At 43.7% G+C, this 22,324-nt stretch overlaps 1 pseudogene; it reads right to left on the bottom strand.

Annotated features, from left to right (window-relative positions):
• The window catches only part of LOC115017736 (chloride channel protein 2-like), a 69,531-nt pseudogene that overhangs the window by 20,428 nt on the left and 26,779 nt on the right, over positions 1-22,324 (bottom strand).

Genomic DNA, 22,324 nt, shown 5'->3' with positions numbered 1-22,324 from the left:
CTGAAGTTATTAAATCATTATGTGACGGACTGTCGTCACCTTGTTACAAGGGGACGAAGACAAAACACACTGGATGTATTACAAGCACACACAACTGGAGGCACTACAAAGCAACACACACACACACACACACACCAGTGCATGAAGCACAACCACAACTATACTCACCTGCAAGCAACAGGAATCTCAGATTCACGGCTAATGTGTTGCATAAATCCGAGACATGAACACACAGATATTAATTATGACTAATTTCTGGAACAAAACATTGACGGTGATTCATTAGGATGCGCAGAACTCATAATGCCTCTCGTTCACACACTTTATTCCTCCCCTCTCCCCTCTCTCTCCCTCTCTCCCTCTCCTCTCCCCTCTCTCCTCTCTCCTCTCTCTCCTCTCAATTCTCAGGTTTGTATTTCAATGTACCCAAGAATCCCCAACCACCTGTGTGTAAACATGCCCAGGTGTACACACAGGTGAGAGAACAAGATGCCGTCCTTCTTAAGAATCTTAGTTCTGTATTTTTGGGGGAACTGTACCTTTAAGTAATATTGTTTTCTATCACTCCACAGACAGTTCTGAGAAACAGCCTTCATACATGTATACATTTAGATTAGGATTGAACGTGTGTGTGTGTGTGTGTGTGTGTGTGTGTGTGTGTGTGTGTGTGTGTGTGTGTGTGTGTGTGTGTGTGTGTAGTGCACACTTGTGCGTCATCTCACCCACGGGCCGTCTGTGTTGTTGGACCCTTCTGTCATCCAGACACTAGTCAATGTAAATGAGTGTCAGTGTGTGTGTTTGTGTCTGAGAGCAGGCATGTGCACAGACAGTATTTTTTTGTACTTCTAAACGTGTGTGTGTGTCAGTAATCTTGTCTTTTTGGAGATGTAATTTAGTTAGCTCTGTCTGTGCTGTTATTGTCTAATAGCTTTTCCGCAGTATACACACACACAGACACACACACACACACACACACACACACAGACACACACACACACAGACACACACACACACACACCCTGCAGACTGGTTGCTGACTTTATTCTTCATGGCATGCAATAAGCAGCATGCTCCCAATCACTCTCATTGCCTTCTGACTCACCCTCTGCACCACTCTCCCCTTTCATCCCTCCCCTCCCTGATCCAATCATCCCTCTCTTCCTTCTTCTGCTTTCTGCTAATCACATCCAACCTCCGACTTCACCTCTCGTATGTTTCTCCCCCTCTCAGGCCTTATCTGCTGCCCTCCAGTCCTCCTTACCACCCCTCTCTCCCCTCTCTCCCTCTCTCCCTCCCCCCTCTCCCCCTTCTGTCCATTCTTTTTATTCTTGCTCTCTCTCCTCGGTAAGAAGCAAAATGCCTGTATACCTGCTGAGACTAATTTAGGTTGCCTTGGATACGCAGCGCATCTAGTTCCTTGGCTTGGCATCAGGAAACTGTGAGTGCACACGTGTGCTTTTCTTTTCTTTGTTTTGTTTTGTAGTGGAGTGAAACGACAGATATCAGATACTTAATGCTGCACTTTTATAAGGTCACAGTACTCGCAGGAGACGTGTTATGATCCTGTAAGAATTACTCTTAACAAGAGTTGAGCTCCTAAAACCTTTATTATCAGTTATATTAGTAGAGTTAACGGACTGTATATAAGAAGTGGACGTATTCAGCGTGACGTGGTTTCTGGACGACGGTTTTGAAGCCTTGAGTTTTTGGCCGTCGCCATCTTGGATTTTTTGGAACCAGAAGTGACACGAGAGGACGGAGTGAAACCGAGCGACCAAAATGTTACAATTACATTTTAGAGGGTTTAAGTTGTAAGACCAAAACGCAGACAACAACCAAACTGTACAACGCCGTGGTAACGACCTGTCAATCACAGGTAGCCCCGCCCTAAAGCAGACACCGCTTTATCCTCTATTTTAAATGTTTCCATCAGTTACTAAATGAACATCATGTTGAAGAAGACTTGAAACTACAGATTGAGACATAAACTCATCAGGAAAATGTTACTGAGGAAATAAATCAAGAGAGAAGAAGAAACATGTTCTCATAGACGTCTATACAACCAGAGGAGTCTCCCCCTGCTGGATGTTACAGAGAAGTAGAAACATGTTCTCATAGACGTCTATACAACCAGAGGAGTCTCCCCCTGCTGGATGTTACAGAGAAGTAGAAACATGTTCTCATAGACGTCTATACAACCGGAGGAGTCTCCCCCTGCTGGATGTTACAGAGAAGTAGAAACATGTTCTCATAGACGTCTATACAACCAGAGGAGTCGCCCCCTGCTGGATGTTACAGAGAAGTAGAAACATGTTCTCATAGACGTCTATACAACCAGAGGAGTCGCCCCCTGCTGGATGTTACAGAGAAGTAGAAACATGTTCTCATAGACGTCTATACAACCAGAGGAGTCGCCCCCTGCTGGATGTTACAGAGAAGTAGAAACATGTTCTCATAGACGTCTATACAACCAGAGGAGTCGCCCCCTGCTGGATGTTACAGAGAAGTAGAAACATGTTCTCATAGACGTCTATACAACCAGAGGAGTCGCCCCCTGCTGGATGTTACAGAGAAGTAGAAACATGTTCTCATAGACGTCTATACAACCAGAGGAGTCGCCCCCTGCTGGATGTTACAGAGAAGTAGAAACATGTTCTCATAGACGTCTATACAACCAGAGGAGTCGCCCCCTGCTGGATGTTACAGAGAAGTAGAAACATGTTCTCATAGACTTCTATACAACCAGAGGAGTCTCCCCCTGCTGGATGTTACAGAGAAGTAGAAACATGTTCTCATAGACTTCTATACAACCAGAGGAGTCGCCCCCTGCTGGCCTGGAGAGAGAATGCGGAGACCCGGAGGTTTCCGCTTGGTGTATATTGATGTTTCAGTCAAATATCCAACATTTCCATACAAAATAAGATGCTAATATTGTACTTGTGTTTTAGAAAGCGGTACAGTAAGTGACGCTGTGTATTTATCTTTGGGGAAAATTGGATACATAGCTCTTTATTCCTTTAACAGTAATACACGGCAGGTCCAACCGGGGGCTCGACTCAAGACAGAACCGATCGTCATCGCTGAAACATCAATATAAAAACTCTGACATTTGCTCGGCTCCCCAGAAATGAAAATCTAATATACAAGAGACTTTATTAATGAACATTATTAATGGAAAAGGCTTCTCAGAGGCAAAATGGATCTTTTGTACACATCTGTACCATCGTTTCAAACTGATCGATAACTTCTATTCAAAGAATCAGAAACACTTCTTGTATTAAGACTGAAGGGGAGCAGGAGGTCGGCAGAGTGAACACACAGGAAAACCACCAACAGTGCACATTCTCTGCAACCCCTCACACATAAAACCCAATTATTCAAATCCCCCCTCATTGGTTATGCAAGGTGAAGGCTGTATATGGGTGTAAAGGGTAAAACTGCCTCATTCTGCACAGTCATGCCAATGAGGCCAATTTCATGAGCGTGTGCTGCCACATTTATTATGCAGCTTCATGCACAAGGAAAAGACTCCATCAGAAATGTGTTTAAAACCACCATCTTAATTATTGGAGTTAATATAGATACGCAAATCTGACCATTCAGCTCTTCTGCTTTTTAAATAGGGATAGATAGGGGGGGGGGATACAGTATGTATAGTGGAGTATATACTCCATGTACTGTCAAACAAACGTTGGAGGAAACTTATATTTAGTGTAATATTTTTATTTATCTGATGATCACACCCAAAGTAAATGTGCACATGAACCAAGTGGCTACTTTAATATGCAATTACCTCATCACCATACAGCAGGGACTACTGCTGCTAACCTGCCACACTATCTCACCCAGCTTGAAAGCTTCGTCACTAACTGCACACAACGTTAAGAGTTTATTTCTAACACGGCGGAGGTGTGTGTAGACGTGGATCAGCTGACTCAGTTAATGGGATAACTTCCTATATCCTTCCTAACTTCCTAACTTCCTATTCACTAAGATGAATAAAGTTGATGAACACACCTCGCCTCTGATGAATCATCTGATTCCATTAGTATGAACCTATTTTGTAAATGAGCCGTGTGTGCCGCTGCAGATAAGAAGGGGAGACAGGAACACGGCACAGGGGAGCACGGAGTTAAGTGGGAGAGGGAAAGGGTAAAAAAACTAACAGGACAAATGGTCCCCTAAAGACAGAAAGGAATGGTTGGAGTAATAAAACCAACAACGTATCTGTAAACGTCTCCTCTCGTCTGCGCTCCCTCAGCGCGCTGTAACTGCAGCATCTCCTCTCCCTTCCTCCACATTCATCCGTTATCTATCCATCTTCCCCTCCTCGCCCCCTCCCTCCATGTTAATGTGTCGTCTATGCTAATGAGATGTTGAAGGAGGTGATGTTTATGTAAATGTCCTGTAACAGCGTCGGCCCCGGGCGAGCGGGCGAAGCGCCGCGTCTTGCACTCAATCACTCGGTGTGCTCGTCGAGTAGCGATGGCTGTGACACCCGTCTTATGGCTGCAGTACAATGTCTGCTTAATGAGGTGTAATGTTGTATAAGCACACACACACACACACACACACACACACACACCAGAGTTATTATGCAGAAGCAGCCTCGGCATCCCTCTTTAATCTCTCCAGAAGAGTGTGTGATGTATGTTTAAGGATTCTTCAGGGAGCCACAGTAAAACCCACTCGCTCATCTGAGACGTTCTGCATTTAAACGTTCTGCACAAACAGGAGCTTCCTGTCCCGGGTCAGAACCCTCTGGTACTGGTAATGTGCAGAACATCTGAAGCTGAAGTCTGACACACACACACACACACCTTTAAGAATGTCACCAATATTGGATTAAGCATTAAATCAATATTTTGGAGTTTAATCCAGTAGCAATATATTATTAAACATTAATAATGTTCTGCATAATAACAAAATACAAACAATCTTTAAAAAAAAGATCCCATAAAATAGTTTTTTGATAATATATGTATTTATATATATTTAAATCAGGCCTCTGATAGACGAGCTTTGTAAGTGTGAAACTAATTCTATATAAATATAAAACAAAGGATATAAAGTTGATAAATACGTCACATCACCAATAATATCAGCCAACACAGATGTTAAATAAATGTTTAATAATACTACCCCTGGGCGTGTGTGTGTGTGTGTGTGTGTGTGTGTTTGTCTGTGTGTTTACGTGGCAGCAGAAATGTCTCGTAAAACACAATGAGTTGTGCATCAACTCTGAGGACGATATGATGGAGGAAGCAGCAGCTTCATTTCCACACACACACACACACACACACACACACACACACACACACACACAGAGTCATGAAAGGCAGATGGTGGTACTGATGATGACAAGAGTAAGTACGTTTGAAATGCATTTGTGTGTGTGTGTGTGTGTGTGTGTGTGTGTGTGTGTGTGTGTGTGTGTGTGTGTGTGTGTGTGTGTGTGTTTTCCTGGATGGAAGCCTGGAAAGCCAAAGACCTGCTGCTAACTCGCTGCACAGCTTCTCTCCTTTTCTCTCAATTGATTTTCTGCGTCCAATCCCAGACCTCTGCTATCATCACCCCCCCCCCCCCCCCTGCTATCACCCCCCCCTCTATCTCTACCTTTTATTTATTTCTGTCCCTATTCTGTCTTTTAGTTTCTCCTCCCTCTGCCCCCCCTCTTTTAATCCTCTCTCCTTCATCCTTCCGTTTCCGCCGTGCATCCGTTCATTTCTATTTCTCTCTTTTTATTTCGCCCCCCCAGCCCCCCCCATCTCTGTTGCAGAGTCAGCACTTCCTTTCTGCAGTGCTCTGCAGACGAGTGCGCCACTAATTTACACTTTTATTCCCCGGCAGAACCAGTTTCAGAGCATTTCCATTGCACATGCATTTACTATTCTTTAAACTGACAGCAACACACACACACACACACACACCTTACATGTGAGGTAACTAGCGAGGTGTGTGTGTGTGGCCATGGCACCTTCATCCGTTATAAGCAGCAGAAAATAAGACATTGATCATCAGACTTGTCCGTAGCTTGCACTGCCTAATCAGAACCATTCATCTCCCCCATCTCACACACACACACACACACACACACACACACTCACACATGTTCAGAGCTCTTTATTACTTTCCATTACGCCTGGAGTGTAGCTGTAATAAGCCACACACAAGGTGTGTGTGTGTGTGTGTGCTACTTTACAAACCGCAATCTCACCAGACTTGTGCTTTTATTTTTTTTGCCCTCAATACACACACACACACACACACACACACACACACACACACACTTTTGAACTGATGGCGGCATTAATAACATTAATAAGTCGCAAAGCCGGGAAAACTTTTCTCAAGCGCTTAATAGAGTTGGAGCAACACTGACTTATTACAGATTAATGATGGAACAGATGCAGCAGTATTAGCAGTACGGGGTGAGTGAAGGACTGGGGGGGGGGGCTGGGGGGGAATGAGACTTTTTACCAGAGAGAAAGTCCTTAGCTGGAGCTTGCAGGACATACGGGTACCCTGACCCTGAGGACAAATAGACCACACAACATCGTTAATCACAAGCAGCGTCCCCGAGTATCAATGTTACAGATACACTTTCTCTCCCCCCCCACCCCCCCCCCCCCACAATCCTTCAAACAAGTTTCCTTTCCTTCAAATCTGAAAAAGAAAAAGAAAAATGTCTCTTGATGCATTTTCTACGTAACATTATTAGTTTGTGATTGATGAGCTCTGAGCAAACTCTGCAGCACGACACACGAACGAGCAGCGGAGGAGAGGGGGCTAACCCCCACACAGGGAAGGGTGAGGAAGAGGAGGAGTGATGAGAGGAGGAGGAGAAGGGAGAGGAGTGATGAGAGGAGGAGGAGGGGGGAGAGGAGGAGGAGTGATGAGAGGAGGAGGAGAAGGGAGAGGAGGAGGAGGAGGAGTGATGAGAGGAGGAGGAGAGGGGAGAGGAGGAGAAGGGAGAGGAGTGATGAGAGGAGGAGGAGAGGAGAGAGGAGGAGGGAGAGGAGTGATGAGAGGAGGAGGAGGGGGGGAGAGGAGGAGGAGTGATGAGAGGAGGAGGAGTGGAGAGAGGAGGAGGGAGAGGAGTGATGAGAGGAGGAGGAGGGGGGAGAGGAGTGATGAGAGGAGGAGGAGAGGAGAGAGGAGGAGGGAGAGGAGTGATGAGAGGAGGAGGAGGGGGAGAGGAGTGATGAGAGGAGGGAGAGGAAGAGGGAGGAGGAGGAGTGATGAGAGGAGGAAGAGAAGGAGGAAATAAAATGGAAAATAGGAAATATAGAGGGAGAAGAGGAAGTAAAAGTAATGAATGATTTAACACTTATGTGATTGACTTTACAGCATTATTAAATAAAGAACATGCACCAACATTGTATTCATTAATAAAAGCTGCTACTCGTTAATATTTATATGTTTTTAATTGAACACACCCAAGAACAGCGATTGTCCAATCACAGCTTAGCAGTAATGCTAATGCTAGCCTCCAGGAAACAAGAGTTATTACATCATGTCCACTGAGGAGGCAGCAGTCTGTGGAACAACGACCGGCCCTAAAGAAGGATTTTGACGGATCATGTCTGGAGTTAAGACATTTGTGCTGCATGCACGTGGAGTCGGAATAATCCCAGCGATAAAATACAACACGGCTGCGTTCCAGATCTCAAACATTTTCTTTACATGCTGATGGAATATGGCAAAGGCGGCGCAACATGTTGCGTTCACAGATTATTGGTCTCGTGCACGACCGTCAGAATAAAGAGACAGAAATTTGTAATTAACGAATGTACGAACCTGAACCTGTTAAGACTCTTTTACAGTCTGGAAACAATACTCATGGAGCTAATGTTAGCTTACTTAGCTTCTGCTGGGTTTAACTCATGGAGCTAATGTTAGCTTACTTAGCTTCTGCTGGGTTTAACTCATGGAGCTAATGTTAGCTTACTTAGCTTCTGCTGTGTTTAACTCATGGAGCTAATGTTAGCTTAGTTAGCTTTTGCTGGGTTTAACTCATGGAGCTAATGTTAGCTTAGCTTAGCTTCTGCTGGGTTTAACTCATGGAGCTAATGTTAGCTTACTTAGCTTCTGCTGGGTTTAACTCATGGAGCTAATGTTAGCTTACTTAGCTTCTGCTGGGTTTAACTCATGGAGCTAATGTTAGCTTAGTTAGCTTCTGCTGGGTTTAACTCATGGAGCTAATGTTAGCTTAGTTAGCTTCTGCTGGGTTTAACTCATGGAGCTAATGTTAGCTTAGTTAGCTTCTGCTGGGTTTAACTCATGGAGCTAATGTTAGCTTAGTTAGCTTCTGCTGGGTTTAACTCATGGAGCTAATGTTAGCTTAGTTAGCTTCTGCTGGGTTTAACTCATGGAGCTAATGTTAGCTTAGTTAGCTTCTGCTGGGTTTAACTCATGGAGCTAATGTTAGCTTAGTTAGCTTCTGCTGGGTTTAATTCATGGAGCTGATGTTAGCTTAGTTAGCTTTGCTGGGTTTAACTCATGGAGCTAATGTTAGCTTAGTTAGCTTCTGCTGGGTTTAACTCATGGAGCTAATGTTAGCTTAGTTAGCTTCTGCTGGGTTTAGCAAAGTCTGGATGGAGGAAGAGGAGGTGGAGAAGAGGAGGTGGGGGATTAAAAGAAGACGGAGGACAGAGGTGCAGGAGGTCAAAGAGACGAGGTCACAGAGACGAGGTCACAGAGGTCACTGAGACGAGGTCACAGAGACGAGGTCACAGAGACGAGGTCACAGAGACGAGGTCACAGAGACGAGGTCACTATGAGAGGATGAATCTGAACCAGAGGAACTGATGAAAAGATCGAAACACTGAAATAAGAGTAACAGGAAGTTGGACGCCGACTTCTTCGTGCGTTTAACAACCAGAGAGGAGCCGGATACAAACGTAAAGAACTAATGACGTGACCTTTGACCTGCAGTGAAGAGACGTGGAATCACCTCAGACTGCAGCAAGACAAACATATGACTGTGGGACGTTTCACACACCACCTGTTCCTCCTCCACCTTTATTATCTAAATAATATCCGACTTTAATAACAACTTGTGCTACTTTCAGTTTCCGTTGTAAAGGTTACACGTTCTCTGTGAGGCGACAAATATATTAATATGTATAAATATATTCATTACTAACAAACTAAAGTCCAGGAACATTTAAACTTATTAAATTAAACGAGTTTAACTCACTAACTTCAGTTCTGGCAACATGACCAGACAACTGCCATCACACTGATGCATGCTGGGAAATATGCAAATATGCAGATTGTGTTTCTTTAAAAAACTTTAAATGAGTTGTGTGTCAATCATCTTAATGATCTCAACGTTTCAAGTTGTTAAGACTTTAATACGGTTTGAAAGATGAATTAATAAGTTATATCTTTACAATAAGGGAATGAAAGAAGTTCCAGGATAATGTTTTACAGCTCATCGTATTAAAAGTGACTAAATTAAAATCTTTGACATTTATTTTCTCAATTTAAGACATCAGGAAATATAAAACGCTCTTCCTCCAAAGCGTGCGACACACTGATGGAACTGAAGGTTTGGCGTGTGCCTGCTCTGCCTGCACGTTGGAATAACCACGGGAACCCTCAGAGACGTCTGGCACCCCGGGACAAGTGTATGAATATTAAATATGATGTCATCTTCATTCTGTTTACGGACGCCATCTTGGCTCAACCTGCTGCGCCAGAGTGAGCCAACACTGAGCCACTCTCTCTCTGACACACACACACACTCTGTAGTAAAAGCAACAGGCAACCCAAGTCCAAGATCACCACACACACACACTCACACACACACTCAATCTGCTCGAGTGCCACTGAATCAAATATTGATCAGTGGCACAGGTCTCTTTGGGTACTTGATATATTAAAGTGAAAGTTCCCCGGCTCCCTCTCTCACACACACACACACACACACACACACACACACACACACACACACACACACACACACACACACACACACACACACACACACACACACACACACACACACACACACACACACACACACACACACACACACACACACACACACACACACACACACACACACAGCTTCATTTCATTGCTTTTTTGGTTTATTGTGTGTGTGAAAGAGTGTGTGTGTCACTTGAGTTACATCCTGGACTTGGCTGGCAGCTGCATGTGAATGACGTCTGAACACAGAGTGGTGTCCAACACACACACACACACACACATACATATATATATAGCACATGGAGGTAAAGGCTGGAACAGTGTGTATGAGTGTGTGTGTGTGTGTGTGTGTCTGTATATCTGTGTGTGTGTGTGTGTGTGTGTGTGTGTCTGTGTATATCTGTGTGTGTGTGTGTGTATATCTGTGTGTGTGTGTGTGTGTGGTCACAGTTGAGGCGCCACCAGTTTGGAGCCACCGAGGAGTTATTCGGTTCATTGCTCAGTGTGTGTGTGTGTGTGTGTGTGTGTGTGTGTGTGTGTGTGTGTGTGTGTGTGTGTGTCCTGTATGACTATTGATGAAGAGGCAGAAAGGACAGGAGTGAATCTTTTCCCCCGACACCTGAAACTGAAACTGAGCTCAAACATGAAGACTGAGAAAGTCGAGGACTGTTTTAAACAGTTATTTAAATTAAAAGACGACGAAGTGCTCGTTTAAAGATGAAGATGTATTTCCATTCCCTGGAAGAGAAGGGAGACAAAACTAAATAAAACTTAATAAATAAAAAGAAAAAACATCGTCCTAGAATTTCACGACCAGTGCATCCCTACTGGGAACACACACACACACACACACAGTATATATGTGTGTGTGAGTGTGTGTGTGTGTGTGAGTGTGTGTGTGTGTGTCCTGTGGACCTGCTATCAGCCTGTCGTGTGATTTTCTGCTCTGTCATATCTGTGTGTGTGTGTGTGTATATCTGTATATCTGTATATCTGAGTGAAGGAGGGGAGGAAGAAGGGGGGGGAGTGAGGGGAGGAAGAAGAGGGGGGAGTGAAGGAGCTTCACACCTGTTGAAGCGAAACTGTGTGTGTGTGTGTGTGTGTGTGTGTGTGTGTGTGTGTGTGTGTGTGTGTCATGGAGCCAATTAAATGACATAGGGTGGGGGGTCAAAGAGAGACAGAGGGGGGGGGGGAGAAAAAGACAGTATATTTCACCACATCATGGACACAGCTGGTTACACTGTGTGTGTGTGTGTGTGTGTGTGTGTGTGTGTGTGTGTCTTCTGGTAGCCTGTGACATCAGCAGTGAGAGTGAATGACAGCAGACTGTTTATATTCTCTCACACACACATTTTTACATGCTGTTCAAACAGCATGTAAACAGCACAGAGTCTGGCTCTACAATATATTTATATTATATTATATTATATTTATATTATATTTATATTATATTTATATTATATTTATATTTATATTATATTTATATTATATTTATATTATATTTATATTTATATTTATACAGCTGGGGAAAGCTGCATGTGAGACAAACTGAGAAATAGAAAAACAGACCGAGAGGAAGAAATAAGAGCCACTGGGGTCGATGTGAATTTGCTTTGGTAACTCCATCAGATCACTAAGTCACATCTGTGGATAAATGAAGCTTGACTGGGATTTGAATTGGTGCATCACTGAGAGTTACCTTTTACCGCTGCAGTGTGTGTGTGTGTGTGTGTGTGTGTGTGTGTGTGTGTGTGTGGGGCGTAACAAATTCTGTTAAAAAGGAGCTCAGCCATGAGAACGGACATAAAAAATTCAGCTGACAAGAGGAACTTGCCACACACACAAACAAAGAAAGGCACGCACACGCACAAACAAACAAAGAAAGGCACACACACACACACTTTGTGTAATCCTTACCCTTCTCAGATTAAATCTGATATGGTCAGTATGAAATTAGACGCAGTATCTTTATGCCATCAACCTTTACAGAACAATAACGTCAAAAGGAAATTCAATTGTTTCACCTGCTTTGATCAAATTAAATGATTTTGGCGGCTACATGAAGAAATGATATCAGGGTTAACCTCAACGTTTACATGTGATGGCAAGAAAATACATGTGTTAAGGAAACATATACAATCACACACACACACACACACACACACACACACACACACACACACACACACACACACACACACACACACACACACACACACACACACACACACACTCTGAGGTCCTCTGAATGTGCAGCTCAATGCTGCCCCCTGCTGGCCAGAGACACACCAACACGTCTCCCAAAGGACGACACTGGGTGGTTGAGCAGCCAACAGTCAGTGAACACACCGTATGTTCATGCTTGTGCCACTTGTCTTACAGTTTATGGTCTTCCAAATGGAGGCATTGTGGGTGTGAAAACACATCCGGCTTTGCTGCTCTAAGTGGGCAGTTTCTCTCATGAGGCCAGATTTAGTGTCACTCCCTGTGTGTGTAACCATGTGTAGTTCAAAACCCTGATTTACTAAAAAGATTCTTATATAAACCAAATTCAAAACTGAAATAATATACAACTTTCATTGACTCTAAAGGGGCAGAAAAGTGGACATAATATAAACATATGTCCGACAGACAGCAGTGGTGGTAGTATTATATTTATACTTTCTACTTCACTACTGTTGTCAGATTATGAGATGATGGGTCCCTGGGAAAAGACAAACATCTACATTAAAATAGTTTAGCCTCTTTCTAGTCCTTTAATGTCTCTTTCTGGTCATTTTGAGTCGTGGTTGGCACGTGTCTCTTTAAATGACATTTGTAGGAGAAGGCCAAGGGGCCCCTGGGCTTGTGCCCGGTAGACCCTGTTCATCAATCCATCCACCTTCACTACAATTGAGTAGTTATTTTTACTCCATTACGACAGCTGTAGTTTGCATAAGATATAGTACGAGTACTTTTTCTAAAAGTAAAAGAAGCGAGTACTTCTTGCACCAGGTGACCTGACCCCTGCAGGTCCCAGCAGTCCACCCATCTGACGTTCTCCTGATTAAAATGCCCCCTGAAGAGTGGACATATGTACTATTGAAAATAGATGGCAACTGTTGTTAAATTTAGATATTTTTAGCAGCATGGAGCTCTTTCAAACAGCAAAGTCAACTGGTCACTCGGTCTGTTCAAACCACTTTGTTCTGGCTGAGAGAAAGATGCCAACGCAAGTTCTTCTAACATGGACAGTCACAGTAGGAAGTCCTGTATAAAAGCAATATAAAGTATATAACTAAGTTCACTTCATTTAGTCCCCTGTGGTATCGGGATCCTTAAGATTGCTTCCTGGAAGGCTGCCTTATTATTGGCTAATAATCACCTCCATCCAATTAAAACAAAACTGGAGAACACGAACGAGTCAGTTGAAAACTACGAACTATAATCAGAGTACACAACCTAATGTTGGAAAGCATTGGGGAGTCAGAACGCCATATTAGTGTTCCCGAATAAAGGAACAATTTAATTGGTGGAGGTTAAATAGTTAAAGTATAAATAAAGAAAAACTGGTTGCAAAAATGGTACGATGTTTCATATTTAACAAAAGCCAGAATATACTTCAGGTTCCGCATCATAAGATGATATTAACCACATCACTGAGGCGTGATGTGCCGGCTACACTTTGTGTCATTGCTGTCCCTGCAGGTAAAGCCTCTATATGAAATGACCTCCAGGATAACCAGTCCACCATAAATGTCCATCTTCTAAATGTTGATTCAGAACAAGTTGAGCTCTGATTGTCTCAAATGTACAATCCTTAGGAAAAGATCCACTCAGCCTTTCCAGGCTTGCAAAGGGCTAAAGGTGTCCCGGCTGATGATGCATGACGGGGCTCTGCCTCATAAGGGAGGGATCGGCGGAGTACAGCTGCAGGGGCAGAACCAGTCAGGCTTTAAAAGTCACCCGTTAAAAGCTCAAAATTAAATGAATAAATTCTAAAAAGGAGTTATGATGGGCTCCAGCACCGTGTCAGAGAGACCTTTGAGGTCGAGAAGCGAGAAGAAAGTTACAGCCAGTAAAATATTTAACTTTTACAAAACAGTAAAGTGCATGTGAAATATAGACCTACACACTGTACACCTGTAGACCTACACACTATACATCTGTACACCTACACACTGTACACCTGTAGACCTACACACTATACATCTGTACACCTACACACTGTACACCTGTAGACCTACACACTATACACCTACACACTGTACACCTACACACTATACACCTGTACACCTACACACTGTACACCTGTAGACCTACACACTGTACATCTGTACACCTACACACTGTACATCTGTAGACCTACACACTGTACATCTGTACACCTACACACTGTACACCTGTAGACCTACACACTATACACCTACACACTGTACACCTACACACTATACACCTGTACACCTACACACTGTACACCTGTAGACCTACACACTGTACATCTGTACACCTACACACTGTACATCTGTACACCTACACACTGTACATCTGTACACCTACACACTGTACACCTGTAGACCTACACACTGTACATCTGTACACCTACACACTGTACACCTGTAGACCTACACACTATACACCTACACACTGTACACCTACACACTATACACCTGTACACCTACACACTGTACACCTGTAGACCTACACACTATACACCTACACACTGTACACCTACACACTGTACATCTGTAGACCTACACACTGTACACCTACACACTGTACACCTACACACTGTACATCTGTAGACCTACACACTGTACACCTACACACTGTACATCTGTACACCTACACACTGTACACCTACACACTGTACATCTGTAGACCTACACACTCTACATCTGTACAAATACACACTGTACACCTACACTGTACATCTGTACAAATACACACTGTACACCTACACACTCTACATCTGTAGACCTACACACTCTACACCTGTAGACCTACACACTATACACCTGTAGACCTACACACTCTACACCTGTAGACCTACACACTCTACATCTGTAGACCTACACACGCTACATCTGTAGAACTACACACTGTACACCTGTAGACCTACACACTCTACACCTGTAGAACTACACACTGTACATCTGTAGACCTACACACTGTACATCTGTACATCTACACACTGTACATCCACACACTGTACATCTGTAGACCTACACACTGTACATCTGTACATCTACACACTGTACATCCACACACTGTACATCTGTACACCTACACACTGTACACCTACACACTGTACACCTACACACTGTACATCTGTACACCTACACACTGTACACCTACACACTGTACATCTGTAGACCTACACACTCTACATCTGTACAAATACACACTGTACACCTACACTGTACATCTGTACAAATACACACTGTACACCTACACACTCTACATCTGTAGACCTACACACTCTACATCTGTAGACCTACACACTATACACCTGTAGACCTACACACTCTACATCTGTAGACCTACACACGCTACATCTGTAGAACTACACACTGTACACCTGTAGACCTACACACTCTACACCTGTAGACCTACACACTATACACCTGTAGACCTACACACTCTACACCTGTAGAACTACACACTCTACACCTGTAGACCTACACACTGTACACCTGTAGAACTACACACGCTACATCTGTAGACCTACACACTCTACACCTGTAGAACTACACACGCTACATCTGTAGACCTACACACTGTACACCTGTAGACCTACACACTGTACACCTGTAGAACTACACACTGTACACCTGTAGAACTACACACTCTACACCTGTAGACCTACACACGCTACATCTGTAGACCTACACACTCTACACCTGTAGACCTACACACTGTACACCTGTAGACCTACACACTGTACACCTGTAGAACTACACACTCTACACCTGTAGACCTACACACGCTACATCTGTAGACCTACACACTGTACACCTGTAGACCTACACACTGTACACCTGTAGACCTACACACTGTACATCTGTAGACCTACACACGCTACATCTGTAGACCTACACACTCTACACCTGTAGACCTACACACTGTACATCTGTAGACCTGTAGACCTGCACACTCTACGTCTGTAGACCTACACACTCTACATCTGTAGACCTACACACGCTACGTCTGTAGACCTACACACTCTACATCTGTAGACCTACACACTCTACGTCTGTAGACCTACACACTCTACGTCTGTAGACCTACACACTCTACGTCTGTAGACCTGCACACTCTACGTCTGTAGACCTGCACACTCTACGTCTGTAGACCTGCACACTGTACGTCTGTAGACCTGCACACTGTACGTCTGTAGACCTGCACACTCTACGTCTGTAGACCTGCACACTGTACGTCTGTAGACCTACACACTCTACGTCTGTAGACCTACACACTCTACGTCTGTAGACCTACACACTGTACGTCTGTAGACCTACACACTCTACGTCTGTAGACCTACACACTGTACATCTGTAGACCTACACACTCTACGTCTGTAGACCTACACACTCTACGTCTGTAGACCTACACACTGTACGTCTGTAGACCTACACACTCTACGTCTGTAGACCTACACACTCTACGTCTGTAGACCTACACAGTCTACGTCTGTAGACCTACACACTCTACGTCTGTAGACCTACACACTCTACGTCTGTAGACCTACACACTCTACGTCTGTAGACCTACACAGTCTACGTCTGTAGACCTACACACTGTACGTCTGTAGACCTACACACTCTACGTCTGTAGACCTACACACTCTACGTCTGTAGACCTACACAGTCTACGTCTGTAGACCTACACACTCTACGTCTGTAGACCTACACACTCTACGTCTGTAGACCTACACACTGTACGTCTGTAGACCTACACACTCTACGTCTGTAGACCTACACACTCTACGTCTGTAGACCTGCACACTCTACGTCTGTAGACCTACACAGTCTACGTCTGTAGACCTGCACACTCTACATCGGACTAAAACAAGTCCTTGATAGTATGTATTGATGTTGTAAATGTGCTAAGCATGCGTTTCATTGTAGACTTAAACATGATGAATGATTTAAGAAGATACTTTACTTTCACTTCGCTGATGTTCTTTTATCTAAAAACTTGAGTATATCTTTTCATTTTGATCATTTAAAGTTAGATGTGTGAAACTCCAGGGAGTTTACTGCAGTTAGGCTTTGTAGGACAGTCTGTACCATCACTGGTTTTCATTTTAAGTTCAATTGCTTGACAGGTTTTTCATGCAGCAACATCATTTGCACAAAAAAAGCTCGGATTGTTTTCCAACAGCAGTTCGCATGGGGAAAAATCTGAAATCTAAAAACATGTTTCATACTCTTCCATAACGATCGACAATCATTAACGCTGACATGGTTCACTGAACCGCCAGCAGCAGCGTGTGACTGAAATACGCTCCGTCTGCTACAGCGCTGCTCATAATGACGGAGACACTACCTGTTGTTCTGCTGTCATCACATTTCACCATAAACAACGCCTGAAGCTGCCGGGACTGCCTGGCTGCTGGAGGAGTTGTACTGGCAACACACACACACACACACACACACACACACACACACACACACACACACACACACACACACACACACACACACACACACACACACACACACACACACACACACACACACACACACACACACACACACACACACACACACACACACACACACACACACACACACACACACACACACACACACACACACACACACACACACACAGAGAGAGAGAGAGAGTGCAGCTGAAGGCTGTAGAATTTGATGCCGGCTGCACAATTCAGCATCATTAAACACCAGCAAATAAAAAGGGAAATGTGTGTGTGTGTGTGTTTGTATAATATATATCACAACACAGAATGAGTTAGCTATATAAAAAAAGGGAGATTGTGCCGATCTAAGCAGGGCATACTGTATATTTGTGTGTGTGAGCGTCTCCCACAGAGCAGCTGCAGTCATAACCCACAGAAGCAACAAAGAAGAATGTGTGTGTGTGTGTGTGTGTGTGTGTGTGTGTGTGTGTGTGTGTGTGTGTGTGTGTGTGTGTGTCACTTAATATTTACAGATATTTTCCAGCCTCTTGTTTTATGCCTTTGCCTCACTCTGTGTGTGTTTATAGTTGCCTCTCTCTCCTGTAGAGAGAAAAGTATGTGTGTGCGTGGCCGCACAGCTACCTGCTGAGGGACGAATCTATTCAAGTCCTGGAGTTCTGCTTACAAAGAGGATGAGGAAAAGGAAGCAGGAGAGGGATCGCTGACTCATCGGCCGCCAGTGAAACAACAGCAACACTCATTACAGAGATGAGAGCAGAGGACACACACTCTCTCACACACTCACGCAGCAGATCTGCAGCATTAAGGACTGGAGTCCATGATGACAGCTGGGTGCATTGAGCACTTCTCAGCAACAGAGGGCGCTGCGTTTACACACAGCAGGCAGCTGCACAGGGGAAACATCACTCTGATGCTCAACAGCACTTCAGCAGTTACCACTGTACCTTAACTCCTCTGCTGGAAGCCTCCAGGTTCACGTTTTCCAAACACTTGCAGACGGCCTTAACATGAAGTATGTCAGTGTTCATACGGGCACCTGACTATAACGTTTAAGACTTGCAGTGTGAACCTTTCCTTTAATGAGATTAAATACACAGTACGTTTTCCTCTCGGGCTGTAAATATAAGAGCGGCCCAGAGCTGCTTGTACGAGGACGGGTTAAATGTAGAGTCTAAATTTGTGTGACGATTAAAAGTGGATTTAATTTGAATCCTCTTTTTCATGCTTCATAAGGACATGACTATATATTAGTGACTCCAGCTGTCCAGACTGGGTTCATTCATGGTCTTATTCTTTAGGCTGGTGTTTTATTTGTCTTCTGAGAGCAGTTCACACACACACACACACACACACACACACACACACACACACATTGATGTGTACAAGTGGTGGACTTACCCTTTAAACTGCTAAAATAAAACAAAGACTGTTTAAATGTGCTCGGTTCTCTCAGTTAAGCAAAAGTTGAATACTGGGAAACGAGAAGATCATGAAGGAAAGACAGCTGTGTGTGTGTGTGTGTGTGTGTGTGTGTGTGTGTGTGTGTGACAGTGACAACTCACTTCTCTCATCTTTCACATGAATGACATTCCCTACTTGTGTTTACAGCCCGTTTTATCCTGTTGTGTCCTATAAACAATCTTATCTAATCTCATTATCATCTGCCAGACACACACACACACACACACACACACAGGATACATTCACAGCAACACATTTTCATGGTGGAGATCGTTGGGTGTATTTCAGCCTTTAGAAGGACATTCTTCACGTCATCTCTTCTTGTAATGGGGCAGATATAATGTACTGAGTGTCAGTCCTGCAGGGAGTCTCTTTAGAAGAGCTCCTGGTGCTGCGCTAAAATATGATGTTTAAAGACATTACAATCACGTAAAGCGCTCAGTGACTAACTGTTCCTGACCTTTTTAGTGGCGCGGTGCACAGCTCATTACTGACTGCTGTGAAGCATCTCAGATAAGTCCAGCACATCACAGAGGATGTGAAGGAACGGAGAAAGCTGCTGGCCAAGAGGCAAACTGGATTAAAACCTTAATGGGAAAAGACTGCAGTTGTGAGCTGATTTCATTTAATGGTAATGAAGAAAGTGAGATTTCTTCTGCAGGAGCCAGAAAAAGCTTCTTAATCCCACGTTTCCTTTGAACATCGAGGACAATTTCAGCCGCTGCACACACGTTATTGCCACATATAGTGAGTACAATGTCTCCAGTGTGAAGGTACTGAACTGAGATTGTGTGTGAGGGCTTGTTACAGAGCATGGTCTCTCACACACACACACACACACACACACACACACACACACACACACACACACACACACAAGAGGAGCCTAGCTAGTGAAAATATGACCCGTTCATCTCTTAAAACACAAACTGGGCGGACGATGTTAAATAAAGATCATTTCAGGACACTTTCTTTATATGGTTGATACAGAACACAAAGGGTTCATGTAGCAGAGTTATTAGAGTGTAACCCTAAAGAGAGATTTAATCAAATGTTTCTTGGAAGCACTAAACAAGCTGCAACACATATTCTGAGAAGAGCTATTCTTGAATATCAAAATGTTGTAGAAATGTTATTCTAAGCTACAAAATGCAGGACGAATATATTGAACATGTGTCTCCCGACTTGTATGTTGTAAAATGTCAACATGTCTCAACCTGACTGCCTACAAGCACACAATTATTCTTGATTTTCTACAAACCTTTTATTAAATTATGGATTATTTTCTCTACAGAAGCATCAACGCAATTCGTCCAACAAAATCTTAATTTTATAGAAACTATGTTCAGACAGGCTTTGTTTGAACAGCTGATTCTTGCCCATTGGCCTCGTTGGTGACCCTGCTGTAGGAAACTTACTGCGACACTTGGCACAGCGTCCCTTGTCGTACTCCAGCAGGTCCAGGGTCCGGCTTCGCCTCTGCCCACTTTCCCTCAGCCGAGCGGCCTCCTCTTTGGCGTACACCCCGAGCTCCTGGGTGTAGCGCCCATACATCTGGAAACAGACACAGAAAGGTCATTAGAGTAAAGTATTCAATGCACACACACACACACACACACACACACACACACACACACACACAAACACACAAAGGTGCAATTCATTGATTTGACATTTAAAACAACCGTATTGCTGGTTCAGCATCTTCTCCACTCTTCGATGTGAATGAAGTGAGATAGTGAGAGAAACAGCCGGATGTAGAGGCTGGTGTGGGAGATGTGTGTGTGTGGGGGGGGGGAAATACATACTAAGATGCATCGAGATTCCCTCTTGAAAGATTATGTCTGGATGCAGTGAAGTCAACGATGGGCAAAATAAAACTCTGGACATCATGATCCTCTGAGTTGTAAGAGAAGCTCAGTGCGGGATTAGCTGAGCCTTTATGACTGGACGACCTCTGGGCCAGAACGGACCTCCTGAAGGTCAGAGGTCAGAAAAATATTAAATTCAAAAAGACAAAAGATGTGTATTTACTTTAAGGAGACACAGACACAGACAGACACACACACACAGCAATGAACCGAATAACTCCTCGCTGGCTCCAAACTGGTGGCGCCTCAACCTCAACTGTGACCCTCACACCCACACACACACACACACACACACACACACACACACACTCTTAAACACACACATGCAAAAAGAAGTCAAGTCAGCAGCACATGAGACAGGAAGAGCCAGCTCCGTCTCCCGTCATGCCCCTGGGTGGTGGACAGGAAAGGGGGCACTAATGGCTTCCCCCCTGGTCGCCCGTCACAACACAGCAAAGTATTTAAACTCAACGGACCAATCAGGGTCATCAACGCTTCAGCCGCATGAGATTTGCTGATGCACAGAAGTTGGATATTAGTATTAAAAACAATCAAAACTCACAAGACGTTTGCTCATTTGTATATGAAATAATGATATCCACAATTAAAAGCCAGCACTGCACAACTTTATGGAGGTTTGCAAGTCATTTTCCACCTAACCCAATAAAAGTGTTAACAAAAGAAGGTATTCTGTCCACAGAGAAATACTAGAGGGCTTTTATTTTGAAATGGAAGCATTCTGTGACATATTCTCCGGACATTGAAACTGTAGTAATGTTGCTGTTATGATGTCAAAATAATTTTTACTGCTGTCGTTTGTCTATGTTGTGTTGCTGTTGACGGTGTTTGGTGTCAACACTAATGTGAGTTGTGTTGTGACGAAACAAACTCATTTCTATGATGAATATGAGACGCTGACGGGACAAAGCAGACTTGAACAAAAACAAAAAGAGAATTTGAAAATAAAACAATAGATCTATATTTTCATAGTGACTGCATCACATTGCACGGTAATCCATCCAACAGTGAGATACTTCAGTCGGCACCAAAGCGGTGGACCAACCGACTGACACTCCCGGCCCTAGAGCTCCTCGCATGGCTTTAAATGGGTCAATATTTGGACCCCACAGTGAAAAAGATGCGTAGTCGTGTGGAGAGAGAAGCTCTTCTGCTGAAAAGTAGCTTTTAATGTTTCTTAGGACTCAAAATAAAGAGGGGGTTGCCTAAATATGATTAATATGGACTGAATCTAAAAAAAGCTGAATAGATCTTTCTAGAAATACTGGTAAGAAACTCTTTCCATGTCACAACAATGGTGCTTCCCTTGTTACTTTAAGATTGGTGTGGTTGTGTTGACAAAGCTAAAAAAAGGAACACAGCTATTTCTGTTTCAATAATCAAATGTCCA

The sequence above is a fragment of the Cottoperca gobio genome, chromosome 13 (genome assembly GCF_900634415.1).
Source record: "Cottoperca gobio chromosome 13, fCotGob3.1, whole genome shotgun sequence".
In the NCBI taxonomy this organism is placed as follows: domain Eukaryota; kingdom Metazoa; phylum Chordata; class Actinopteri; order Perciformes; family Bovichtidae; genus Cottoperca; species Cottoperca gobio.
Note: the sequence above shows the minus strand (reverse complement) of the source record. Positions and strands in the feature narration are given on the sequence as shown.